We start from the raw sequence: 11,189 nt of genomic DNA, 5'->3' as shown, positions 1-11,189 counted from the left end.
TATAAACATTGAAAACCACAACATTTAAAAGGTCATTCATATTTATTTTCCCATATTACTTTCATGGACTCAGACAACACACTGTGCTCTCTGTGACAAGAAACATTTTGCATGCATAGCAGGAGAGTTTAAATTAAGAGCTTTATTCACTGGGAAACATTCCAGGTCTTTTATGACGTTCATCCTGAATTAGTTGATATATTCAGACCAAACTCACAAAAATCTAATCTTACTGAAGAAAAACCCAGTTTTTTTTAAAGAGAGAGAAGAGAGGGAGAGAGAGAGAGAGAGAGAGAGATAGATTTATCGTTTCTAGACTGTGATCTTATGATAAAAGAAACCAAACCTGCTCCCATTGAAATCAGTGGGAAAAACCACGCTGCCCCTTCAAGGCCCCAAATCAGAAAAGCATATTTAAGCACATATGTAAATCCATCTTAGCTCAGCAAAGCATTTGAGTGCATTAAAATCAATTGGATTAAAGTCAAACATGTGCTTAAGTTAGAAAGGACTACTGAATCAGGGCTGAATGGATTGAGATCAGGCCCGATTGTGCCCAGCTGCTTCACAAATTGTACAGTTGAGAAGGGGGGAAAGCAGGGAGTGCTGCAAAGAGCCCTCCCCTTTACATCCCTATTCAGCAGGAACAATATCAGTCCATGAACCTCCCCCTGAGTTTAAGAAACTGAAACAGAGAGTAGGAAGAACGATTTGTCCAGAGCCTGCCATTTCACACGTGATCAGCCATTTGTGGGTGAATATGCAAATACCTTGAAGAGTGTATAAGAAAGCATGCTCTCTGTCGAGCAGTGCAATTTTTAATGTCCCCAACACATGACTATATCTTAAGACACTGGGGCTGTGTCTAGACTGGCCACTTTTTCTGGAAAAGCAGCCACTTTTCCGGAAAGCTTGCCAGCTGTCTACACTGGCCGCTTGAATTTCCGCAAAAGCACTGACGATCTCATGTAAGATTGTCAGTGCTTTTGCGGAAATACTATGCTGCTCCCGTTTGGGCAAAAGTCTTTTTCCGAAAAACTTTTGCACAAAAGGGCCAGTGTAGACTGCAGAGATTTGTTTTCCGCAAAAAAGCCCCGATCACGAAAATGGCGATCGGGGCTTTTTTGCGGGAAAGCGCGTCTAGATTGGCCACGGACGCTTTTCCGCAAAAAGTGCTTTTGCGGAAAAGCGTCCTGCCGATCTAGACGCACTTTTCCGAAAATGCTTTTAACAGAAAACTTTTCCGTTAAAAGCATTTCCGGAAAATCATGCCAGTGTACACATAGCCTAATGGTCCTGAGACAGACTACTGGCTAAGGCAGAGATCTGCCACGGTAGCCTGGCTAAAGAGGCTGAGGGGAAATAGCTGAGCAAGCCCAGACCTGAAGGGCTATTAGAAGCAGCAGTGAGCCTAACTGGAAGAGGGCTATATTCAGCAGAGGAAGGAAGCCAGGAGAGGGCAAGGAGGAGCATGGAGCCAGGGTGTGGCTGAGTTCACACCCAGGCAGACGGAGGAGCTGGCTGAATTGACTGTAAGCTTTGTACGTAGAAGGTGGTGGGCACTAACAATAAAAGCATGGGTGACTGCTCCAGAAGCATCTCTGGCTGATTCGTGGACCAGAAGGTGTCTTAGACCAAGGGGATGGCGACTCTGCCACAGGTCCCTAAACTCTTCTCTCTGGAGCCTGTTTATCCTTAGGGTTCTCTGGTGTCCAGTATTTATCCAGACAGGCTGGTAAAAAAAAAAAGCATCCTGTCTGGTAAAAAATGTCAGAATATACCGGACACCTAAAATGTCCGGTATTTTCTGATTTTTTTTTCCTGACCAGGAGGCAAAAATCCCGGGTGCTTACTGGGTTCTGCAGGGGAGCTGTCCGGCCTGGCGCAGGGAGGCAAGATGGCAGATGGCCGCTGGCCGCCTGTGAAGGCCAAAAAGCCTCAAAAGCAAAGCGTTTCTTAAAGGGGCCATGCTGGGTGGTTTTTTGTTTGTTTGTTTGTTTTGCTTAACTCCTCCCGGGGTCCTTTTTTCCTGCTCAACGACTTTGGTTTCCCCCCTTTTTTTTTCCTTAACTGAATTTTTTCCTGTTTTTTGGGAGGAGGGTTGGTATTTTTTGTTAATCCATCTGGCAACCCTATTTATCCTGATTCATTAAAATGTTTCCTCCCCTGGGCTGCGACATAGTTATGAATTAGGGTATTTTGACAAAGAGTTACTCTAAACCTAAATAACTATTTGGCATGACTGAACCAACATCAAGGCCTTTTAAAAATAATCTAGCTTCTTGCTGTTGGGAAGTTTTCTATTATTCAAAAACATTTATCAAGTACGATTCAAGGAGAAATTTCAAGTAGTCATGACAAGCTCCTTTTTTTCCAGTATACCCTGCATATATTTGATAGAGTCAAGACACATTTTTTCATTACAAATGAGATTCTTTGCAAATTTGCCTGGGGAGGCCTGGGCATACATACCAGGTCAAGAAAATCACAATTGGTCATTTCTGACTGGGGAAAAAAACCTCTATAACATAACAACAAGACTAACGTGCCTCAGAACTCCTCATTGTTTTTGCAGATACAGACTTACAAGGTTAGCCCTCTGAGACCGTAACATAACAAATATGCTTGCCTTACATGTTTATGATATTTTGTGGAAGAACTTCAAAAGCAACAACTTTTGTATGTGAGATACATGTTGGACCCTAAAAGAATAGCTGTGACTTAACCTGAAACCTAATAGAATGACGAGGTACAAAGCCATTGGGAGCCACATAAGCTGTGTCCAGACTCAAGGGTTTTTTCGAAAAAAGTAGCCTTTTTTCGAAAAAACTTCACCTGCGTCTCGACTACAGCCGCATTCTTTCAAAATTAAATCGAAAGAACGCGGCTTTTCTTTCGACGGCGGTAAATCTCATTGCATGAGGAAGAACGCCTTTTTCGACGGAGATCCGTCGAAAATAAGTGAGTGTGGACGCGGGGAGGCCATTTTTTCGAAAATAATGGCCTCCAGGAAGAAGCCCTGGTGGACAATCTAGGGCATGCCTTGCATGTCTCTGGTTCCTGTCTGCAGCCATTTCTTAAAGGGACAGGCACTCTCACAGCCACTTGTGGCAGCAAAGCAGCCAGAGCACACCGTTGGTGAAGTGCAGCATGTCCCAGCCCCAAGACTCTCCTGGCCCATCTAGAGAGCCTTCTGGGGACCCAGCCAGGGGCTCCAAATGCCGGGCACTGTCATGGTCTGGGCCACAGCTCAAGACCCTTCTCGAGCTCTGGGGAGAGGAGGAGGTCTTACAAGCCCTAAAAAGCAGGCGGCAAAATGCGGACATTTATGGCCGCATAGCAGAGGCCTTGGCCCAGAAAGGACACTACCCCAGCACCCAGGACCAGGTGCGCTCCAAAGTTAAGGAGCTGCGCCAAGGATATGTGAAGGCCAGGGAGGATAGCTCCCGTTCTGGGGCAGCTCCCCACTCCTGCCCCTATTATACTGAGCTGGACCAGATCCTGGGTGGTGGTGAAGCACGCACACCACGGCGTCTCATGCAGTCAGGCTTGGCGGACCCTGTGGTGGACAGGCCAGAGCAGGACCCAGAGCAGTCTGGAGACGGGGACATGGTGCCAGAGGAGGACAGTGAGGAGACGGTGACCCTCACCCTGGAGCCAATCACACAGAGGTCTCCCAGGTGTCATCTGATGCCGGAGATGAAGCAGCAGGTGAGTGCAGTGAGGTTGTGTAACACCCGGGGGAGGAGGGGGTAGGTGGGTGCACAGTGGGTGATGCACAAGGGAAACCTGTAATGCTCAGGCTGATGCCCAGGTCACACACGGTGTTACCTTCAGAATGTCTGATTCCCCTGTCTCAAGGAGAGGGCATGCCCTTTTGGACAGCTGTTTCACACATGACTGATTGTGATAGAAATGTAGCCGTGTTACTCTGATCCACGAAAGCTCATCCCCTAATTAACCATCCTGTTAGTATTTTAAGTGCTGCATAGTCCAGTTTTTTATGACTGATTATGTCTTCCTCTTTTCCTCCACAGCCAGACCAGCCGTGCAAGAGGGCCACAGCACCCCAGCCCCACCTCCATCTCGGGGTCACGGGAGCCACAGACACAGGCATGTGTATGTGGACATCGCGAGGCAGCATGTGGAGGCCGTGCAGGAGCTCAACACCATCCTGCGAGAGAGGGCGGAGGCAGAGGATCAGTGGCATGACAGGCTGATGGAGGAGCTGGTCCAGCAGCGCACGTCCCTGAGTGCCACTCTCAGGGAGGTCTGCGGCTTGCCTGCTCCTGTGCCTGGTCCTGCTCCTCCAACAACCCACCCCGCCCCACCAAATCCCCCTTCCACAGCAGCATCCCTTTCCCCCCTTGGACCTCTCTCTCCCCCAGCCCCCCCAGTTCCCCAGCCCCTCTCTCCCCCTGGTCCTCCTCTCCCCCAGGCCTCCCAGTCCCAAGAGCACCTACCCGCTGTTATCCAGCCAACCGACAGGCACACCACCCGATCCCATGGCCATGATGGACCCCAAACACGAGGCCCAAGCAGAAGACTGAGATCAGGCAAGCACCGTGCAACCTGATCCCTTTCCCCCCTCCAGGTTTCAAGTCCCCTTCCCCCCTCCAGGTTTCAAGCACCCCCATCACCCCAGTTAAATGACAAGGAATGTGTTAAACAAAATGTTTATTGTACATAGTTTGGCATGAAAGTATATTTTCTACATCAAAAATGAACAAAAGCTTTTTTATGTTTGCAACAGTTATACTATTTTCCAGTGAGTGATATTTAAAAAAATAAAACAGAACTTATTCTTTTGAGACAAACCCTGGTGTTTATTATTTCTCCAAACAGGGTCAGGAGATGGGTTGTGGAGGGAAGCTTCTATTGGGCCAGGGCCCAGTCCCCAGGCAGAAGTCCCTCAGTAGAGTCAGTGGCCTCCAATTGAGAATTGCTCCCGTAGGGCCTCCCATATGCAAACAGCAGACCGGTGAGCCTGGCGGATAGCAGCTGTCCGGGGCTGGGCAAAGTGCTTCTCCTGACCATCAGCACCTGTACCCCACCCTGGTAGGAAAGCCTCCCCTTTCCTCTCCACCAGGTTATGGAGAACACAACACGTGGCCACCACCTCAGGGATGTTGCACTCCCCCATGTCTAGCCGTGTGAGCAAGCACCGGAATCTCCCTTTTAAACGTCCGAACGCACATTCCACCTGGTTGCGAGCCCGGTTAAGGTGAGCATTAAACTGCTCCTTGCTCACATCCAGGTGGCCGGTGTAGGGCTTCATCAGCCACGGTATCACGGGGTAGGCGGCATCAGCCACTATGCACACCGGCATGTGCACATCCCCAACCGCAAAGTCGTGATGCGGGAAAAATGTTCCTGCCTGAAGCCTCCGGTAGAGGTACGAGTTCCTGAAGATGCGGGCATCGTGTGCCCGCCCTGACCACGCAACACTAATGTCAGAAAACTGGCCACGATGGTCGACCAGAGCCTGGAGGACCATAGAAAAGTAGCCCTTTCTGTTAATGAATTGGGCTGCTCGATGGAGCGGTGCACGGATTGGAATGTGTGTCCCATCGAGCGCTCCTCCACAATTCGGGAAGCCAAGGGCAGCAAAGCCGGCCATGACGCTGTCCAGATCTACTAGACAGATGAGCCTGTTCAGCAGCTCCGAATTGATGGCCCTCACCACCTGCAGAAAGAGACAGACAACTAAATGTTAGAAGGGGTGCCTTATCTCTTAGGAGGAGAACCCACCGCCCACCTTCCCTCTCAAACACCCCGGGAATCCCCTCCTCAGAACTCCCCCCCCCAACAATTCAGGGTGAGTGGAGGAGCTCCCTCCCACTCACACTCCACTTTGCCCTTCCTGACAGTCTCCCTTCCCCCCACCCCAAACTGTGACTGTCCCCAGACAATGACTTACCTCCATCAGGATGGATCCAACAGTAGACCTGCCCACTCCAAATTGGTGTCCCACGGAGCAGTAACTGTCGGAGGTGGCCAGCTTCCAGAGGGCAATGGCGACCCTCTTTTCCACGGGGATAGCGGGCCACAGGTGGGTGTCTTGCCGTTGCAGAGCAGGGGCGAGCCAGGCACACAGCTCCTGGAAAGTGGTCTTTCGCTTCCGGAAGTTGCGTAGCCAGTCTTGGTCATCCCAGAGATCCATCACGAGCCGGTCCCACCAGTCAGAGCTGGTGTCAAGCCTCCAAACACGCCTGTCCACAAAGAAGTTTGGAGACAAGGGCAGTGGGGCTGCATGATGGACGATCCCTTCGTACCTCTGGTCTGGGTCCAGATGGGGAAGTAGCCTCATGACTGTGTCATGCAGATGCAGCAACACTTGCAGTATGATGGCCCAGGGGCAGCTCTGGCTCCATGCCAAAAAAACAGGTCTAAAACAAAAAAAACTCCAAACAAAAAACCTGCTAGAGTGTCCCAGGAAGCTGAGCACTCCAAACCAGCACTGCAATGCCTTGCTTACCTCCTAGAGGGACAGCAAAGGCAGCTGCAGAAGCAGAGCAACGGGTGTTCAGGGGCGTCCCTTTAACCACGCGTCTCTGCAAAGGGCAGGCAGCAGCACCCGGAAGGAAATGCTGCCCCCATGCCCTAGCAGAAGTGGTTCCGGGTGGCTTTTAATTTCGAAAGAGCGTCCAGCAGTCAGGACGCTCTTTTTTGAAAAAGCGGATCAATTTTCCGATCCTCGTATTGTAGTCTAGACGCGCTTTTTTGAAAGAGGCTTTCGACAAAGCCTCTTTCAAAAGAGGCTTGCAGTCTAGACATAGCCATAGATGAAAATCTCCAAGGAAATTTTTAACTTCTTTAAAAAAAAAAAAAAAGCACTGTGTTAAAATCAAAACAAGTATTTTATAGCTACAAGGTAATACCACCAAGTTAAATCAATCCACTTCTGAAGTTATTCACTAGTTTACTAATCTGGGGTTAGTTATTTGAATTTTATTAATCACATGTCTTGCCATAATAAGGAAAAAGACTAGAACTATCTGCAAACCAATTACTCTTTTCCCATTTTATGAAATATCATATTAGACCAGTCAGAAAAAATAATTTTCCTAAACTTCTATAAAACTTTAAATACTTCTTTAGACAAACTGTAGCCTCTCACTCACACCCCTACACTGTACCTCTCAGAAACGTTTTTGGTTTTGCCATATTCCAAGAAGAGATGATGTAAAACAAATACTTGAAGACAGTACAATGTTTACAAGAAACAAACATTCTCCCTCCCTTTAAAAATAGTGTCAGCTTGTTTTCAAAACTTTTCACAGCATGCAAAACAAAAAACAGCCAAATGAAACCTTCTCTATATACAAAGACAGAAGATAATTGTACTAAGGTTCATCATTTGTAAATTTGTGAAGAAAGTTTTAGATTCCAGATTAATGTAAAAAGCCATCATTTACCAATGGGTTTAATATTTAAAATATAAAAATAAAAGGCAAGGCATAGCTTTGTATCTTCCTGAAGGACAGAGGTAAAGGTGGTCTCCCACACTCCATTCCTTTTTTAATAAACATTTTTCATCTTCTCCATATCCTTCTGCTAGACAAAGTTTATCATAAAAGAACTAATTACCTGAATTAAGGCTTTAGTTACCATAAACCCTCTTGCACAAAAATGGCCCCTAATTAATTATGCAAATGAAGTGTGGCAATATGCTAATCTGCTCTTCATTTGCATAGGGTTTCGCGCAAGAGAGGTGCAGTGTAGACGTACCCCAGTTACTGTTTAATGTGCCACAATGAATCTCCACGTATATGTTAGAGAGTTTGTGCACATGTCTGTCTAGGAAAACAAGAAGTGCCTGGAATAGGAATGTTTTCCTGAACATGGAAAGGGAGGTAGCAGAGAGGCAAGACGTTATACTGCAAAGTAGACACAGAGGACAGCCACACAAATTAGGAGTATGGCCAGCTAGAGCATGGGCTGTGCATGTTACCAGCCACTGGAGTGGGTAACTGGCCCCCCTGCACCAAAGAGTACTGGACCAGTAGCCCCGCTGCTCTGGGCACCCCAGAACCATACTGGGGGATAGGAAGCACAACTCACCCTCACCCCTGCAAGAGGTGCATTCCCAGAAGAGGCCAGGAACTGGGCCCACCCCCCTTAGGAGAGTGCCCTTGCTGTTGAAGAGAGTCTGTGGCCAAGGAACACAGCCCAACCAGGACAAGCTGTAGGCAGGGGAGGCTCATCTGGAGCCAGGGCTATCCCGCAGAGCCTCCCTTCCCCCTGCAGACAGGCTGCAGGCTGGAGCGGGGGCCACCGGAGGTCAGGGTTGGCCCACGGCGCCTCCCAACCCTGTCAGCCCGGTGCCCTCACTCCTGCATCCTCATCCTCTTTTCATTCTAGCAAAAGACAGAAACATTGCACATATTGTCTAGCAACAAGCTCTATCTAATGTAGAATCACTTTCCTTCTTTCATTAATACAAACAGCTCTCCTTCATTTTTTGGAAAAATACAATCATTTAAATAAAGCATGTACACTTTCCTTTCAGTTTGAAAAACAAAATTTTACTTTGGTTAAAGGCCCAAGTAATGCTGGACACATCTGCTAGTAATTCCATAAAAGGCCATGGGGTTAGAAAAACCTTAGTGAAATATAATGCAATTTAATACTTTATGATATATGATTCCATCTGGTGAAAGAATAGGGGTTCCGCCATTTGGCTAGTAACAGTCTATGAGGTAAGATGCTTTTCTTTTCTCTCCTCTCTGCTTTTTTCCTTCCTGTGCTTTTATTTTTTTAAAAATTTTTTATTTTAGAAAAAGCTTTCATGGATATACATATTAAGACTTTTCTTTTGTTCACTTTGTAAAATTTTAATGATTTTAGATATGTACTAAATGCCTAACAAGTGTATGTTCCTTTTAAAAATAGGAAAAGGCATGAAATCTCTAGTTAGTTGTTTATTTTATTGATTCCGGTAAGGATAAATTAAATGAATTATTTAAAAACGGTCAATAATACAAAAAATGTGAGAGTCCAGAATTGATACCTGAGTGGTCTAGGAAAGGTCAAAGGGACTCTGATACCACACAGTGAAAAACTTAGGCAAAAAGTGGGTAAGACAAAAGAAAAGGTAATGTGGGGGGAGAGGTAGAAACCTGTCAAATATATGATGACTAAAAGTACAGAGAGTTATTACTACCTATATTCTTTCTTAAAATCCCCTTGTCTTTTCAAACTAAAGATCTTAGACTCAATTTGGTAGGGAAGTGGAGGGAAGAATGGCTTGACAAGACATATTCTTTATGATGCTGAGTCTCCGTGTTCAATAAATTTTTTCCAGTAAATGGAAAATTACTGTAACAAATTTCATATTTAAAGAGGGAAGGAAACATATTATATTGTTTTATATCTCCAATGCTTCGGTGCTGACAAACAGTAACATAGAGCAGCACTCTGTGCCTCTTCCAGTCAGAGTTTCTTGAGTTTATTCTTAAACTATAATATCACACAAAATATGAAAAAACCCACTCCTGGAGAAAGCAGTAATTGAAGTGACAGTAATTGAAGACAGTAAATGATTCAGGTTAGCGATTCTCCAAGGTGCATGCTGAAGTGCCAGTGATCTCCTTTCTCATAATAGCTTTTGTATTATTCTTCTCTAAAATAATTTCATTTATATACAAGAGAATGTAATCTATGGATGATCAAGTTTAGTACAACTGTAATAAGGTATATTAAACTGGAGGAGTTCTATATCTTTCATAGGGTGCAATCTCTGAGAGCCTGAGAAGTCAAACTCCATCCAAGTAGCTTACAGAGAGGTTTGGGAGGATAGCGAGTAAGACTGCGTGAGGAGTGAGTGTATAAACAGTACACCAACCAAGAACCTTAGGTCTCTTTGAGCCCTACTTTGTTACATCTTGAGGGTGAGTCAGACTCAGAAGGAGATATTTATTGTAAGGAGTTAAGTGCAGTGGGAAAAATATACTCAGGAAGGTGGTGGCCTGGAAATCATTTACTGAGAAGAGCCTGATGGAAGCCAAGTGGCCAGATAGCTATGGGAAAGAAGTAGAATTAGCTTTAGTAGGCCTTGAAACGGGCAAGATTTCAAGAAGAAGGTCATGAAGACTGATGTTCTGCAGAAAAGTGGAGTAATGGGAAGGGTGTAAAATGGACTAAAATCTCAAGACGAGGAGAAAAGGAGGAAAATGCACTCTCCCCCCCCCAAAAAAAAAAAGATTTGTTGAGGGACTCCACTGCTTTGGAAGGAAAGTGAGGTTGAAGAGGAGCCCATGAGGGGCAGAAGAGATTGTGTCATTATCTGTCAGATACAATTTGTTTGGGCTATAAATAACCCAGAAGGGCCAAGTCGCTACTGTACCAGGCTTCTGAAGTGTTGAGAAAGAGAACAAAGCAGAGTATCTGAAATATTGAGTCACACCTTGGGAGGATGCTCTGGGATGGTGAAACCAGTACAGATTGCAACACAGCTCCAAAGCCCATTTCACAACCTCAACCCCTGACTAATTTCTCATCTAGGAGCTGGAGAGCAACTGCAGCTCTTCCTGAACCAATTGCATAAGGTGTTGGCTTTCCTATGTCATTTAAACATGAATCCTCTACCCCTTCCTCACATGCCATCACAGCCCTGTGCTTAGGCCCACACAAGGTCATCATGGAAACTCGTCAGTGGCAGTACTCTGAACATCCACCTAATTATGATGAGCTAATATAAGGACGTCCTCCCTGGAATTTACTGTGAATTATAATTGTGTGTTAATAGTGGCTATAGTACTCTGGGAACATGATGAAAGGAGGGAAAGAATAAGCTGTACTTGGCTCAGGAAGAGAGGGTTTATTTATGCTTATCATTTAGGTAAAGAAGGATTAATAAATATGTCATTACTGGAAACTTACTATAAATAAAGCACTTACTGGAAAACAGTGACTTTCTGTGAATTTTATAAAAATCAAGTTTTTACAAACTTTACTGGGTACGATATTAGATCAGTTAAAACGTCTCATTCTTTGCATCTCTACTGGTACACACTTTTGCTCACATATTATATTCCATTACCTACAATGGTAGCCTTATGTGGGGTGGGTTCCCAGAATATATAATAATGATTTTGTGAAGAGATTCGCTCATCTAGTGGTTAGCCAGGGTTTGGTGGGTCTTTTTTCTGCTGGTGCCACTGCTGACGCATACTGAAGTCTGGGAA

The sequence above is a fragment of the Pelodiscus sinensis genome, chromosome 4 (genome assembly GCF_052426305.1).
Source record: "Pelodiscus sinensis isolate ZL-2025 chromosome 4, ASM5242630v1, whole genome shotgun sequence".
NCBI lineage: Eukaryota > Metazoa > Chordata > Testudines > Trionychidae > Pelodiscus > Pelodiscus sinensis.
This window is presented reverse-complemented; position numbering follows the sequence as displayed.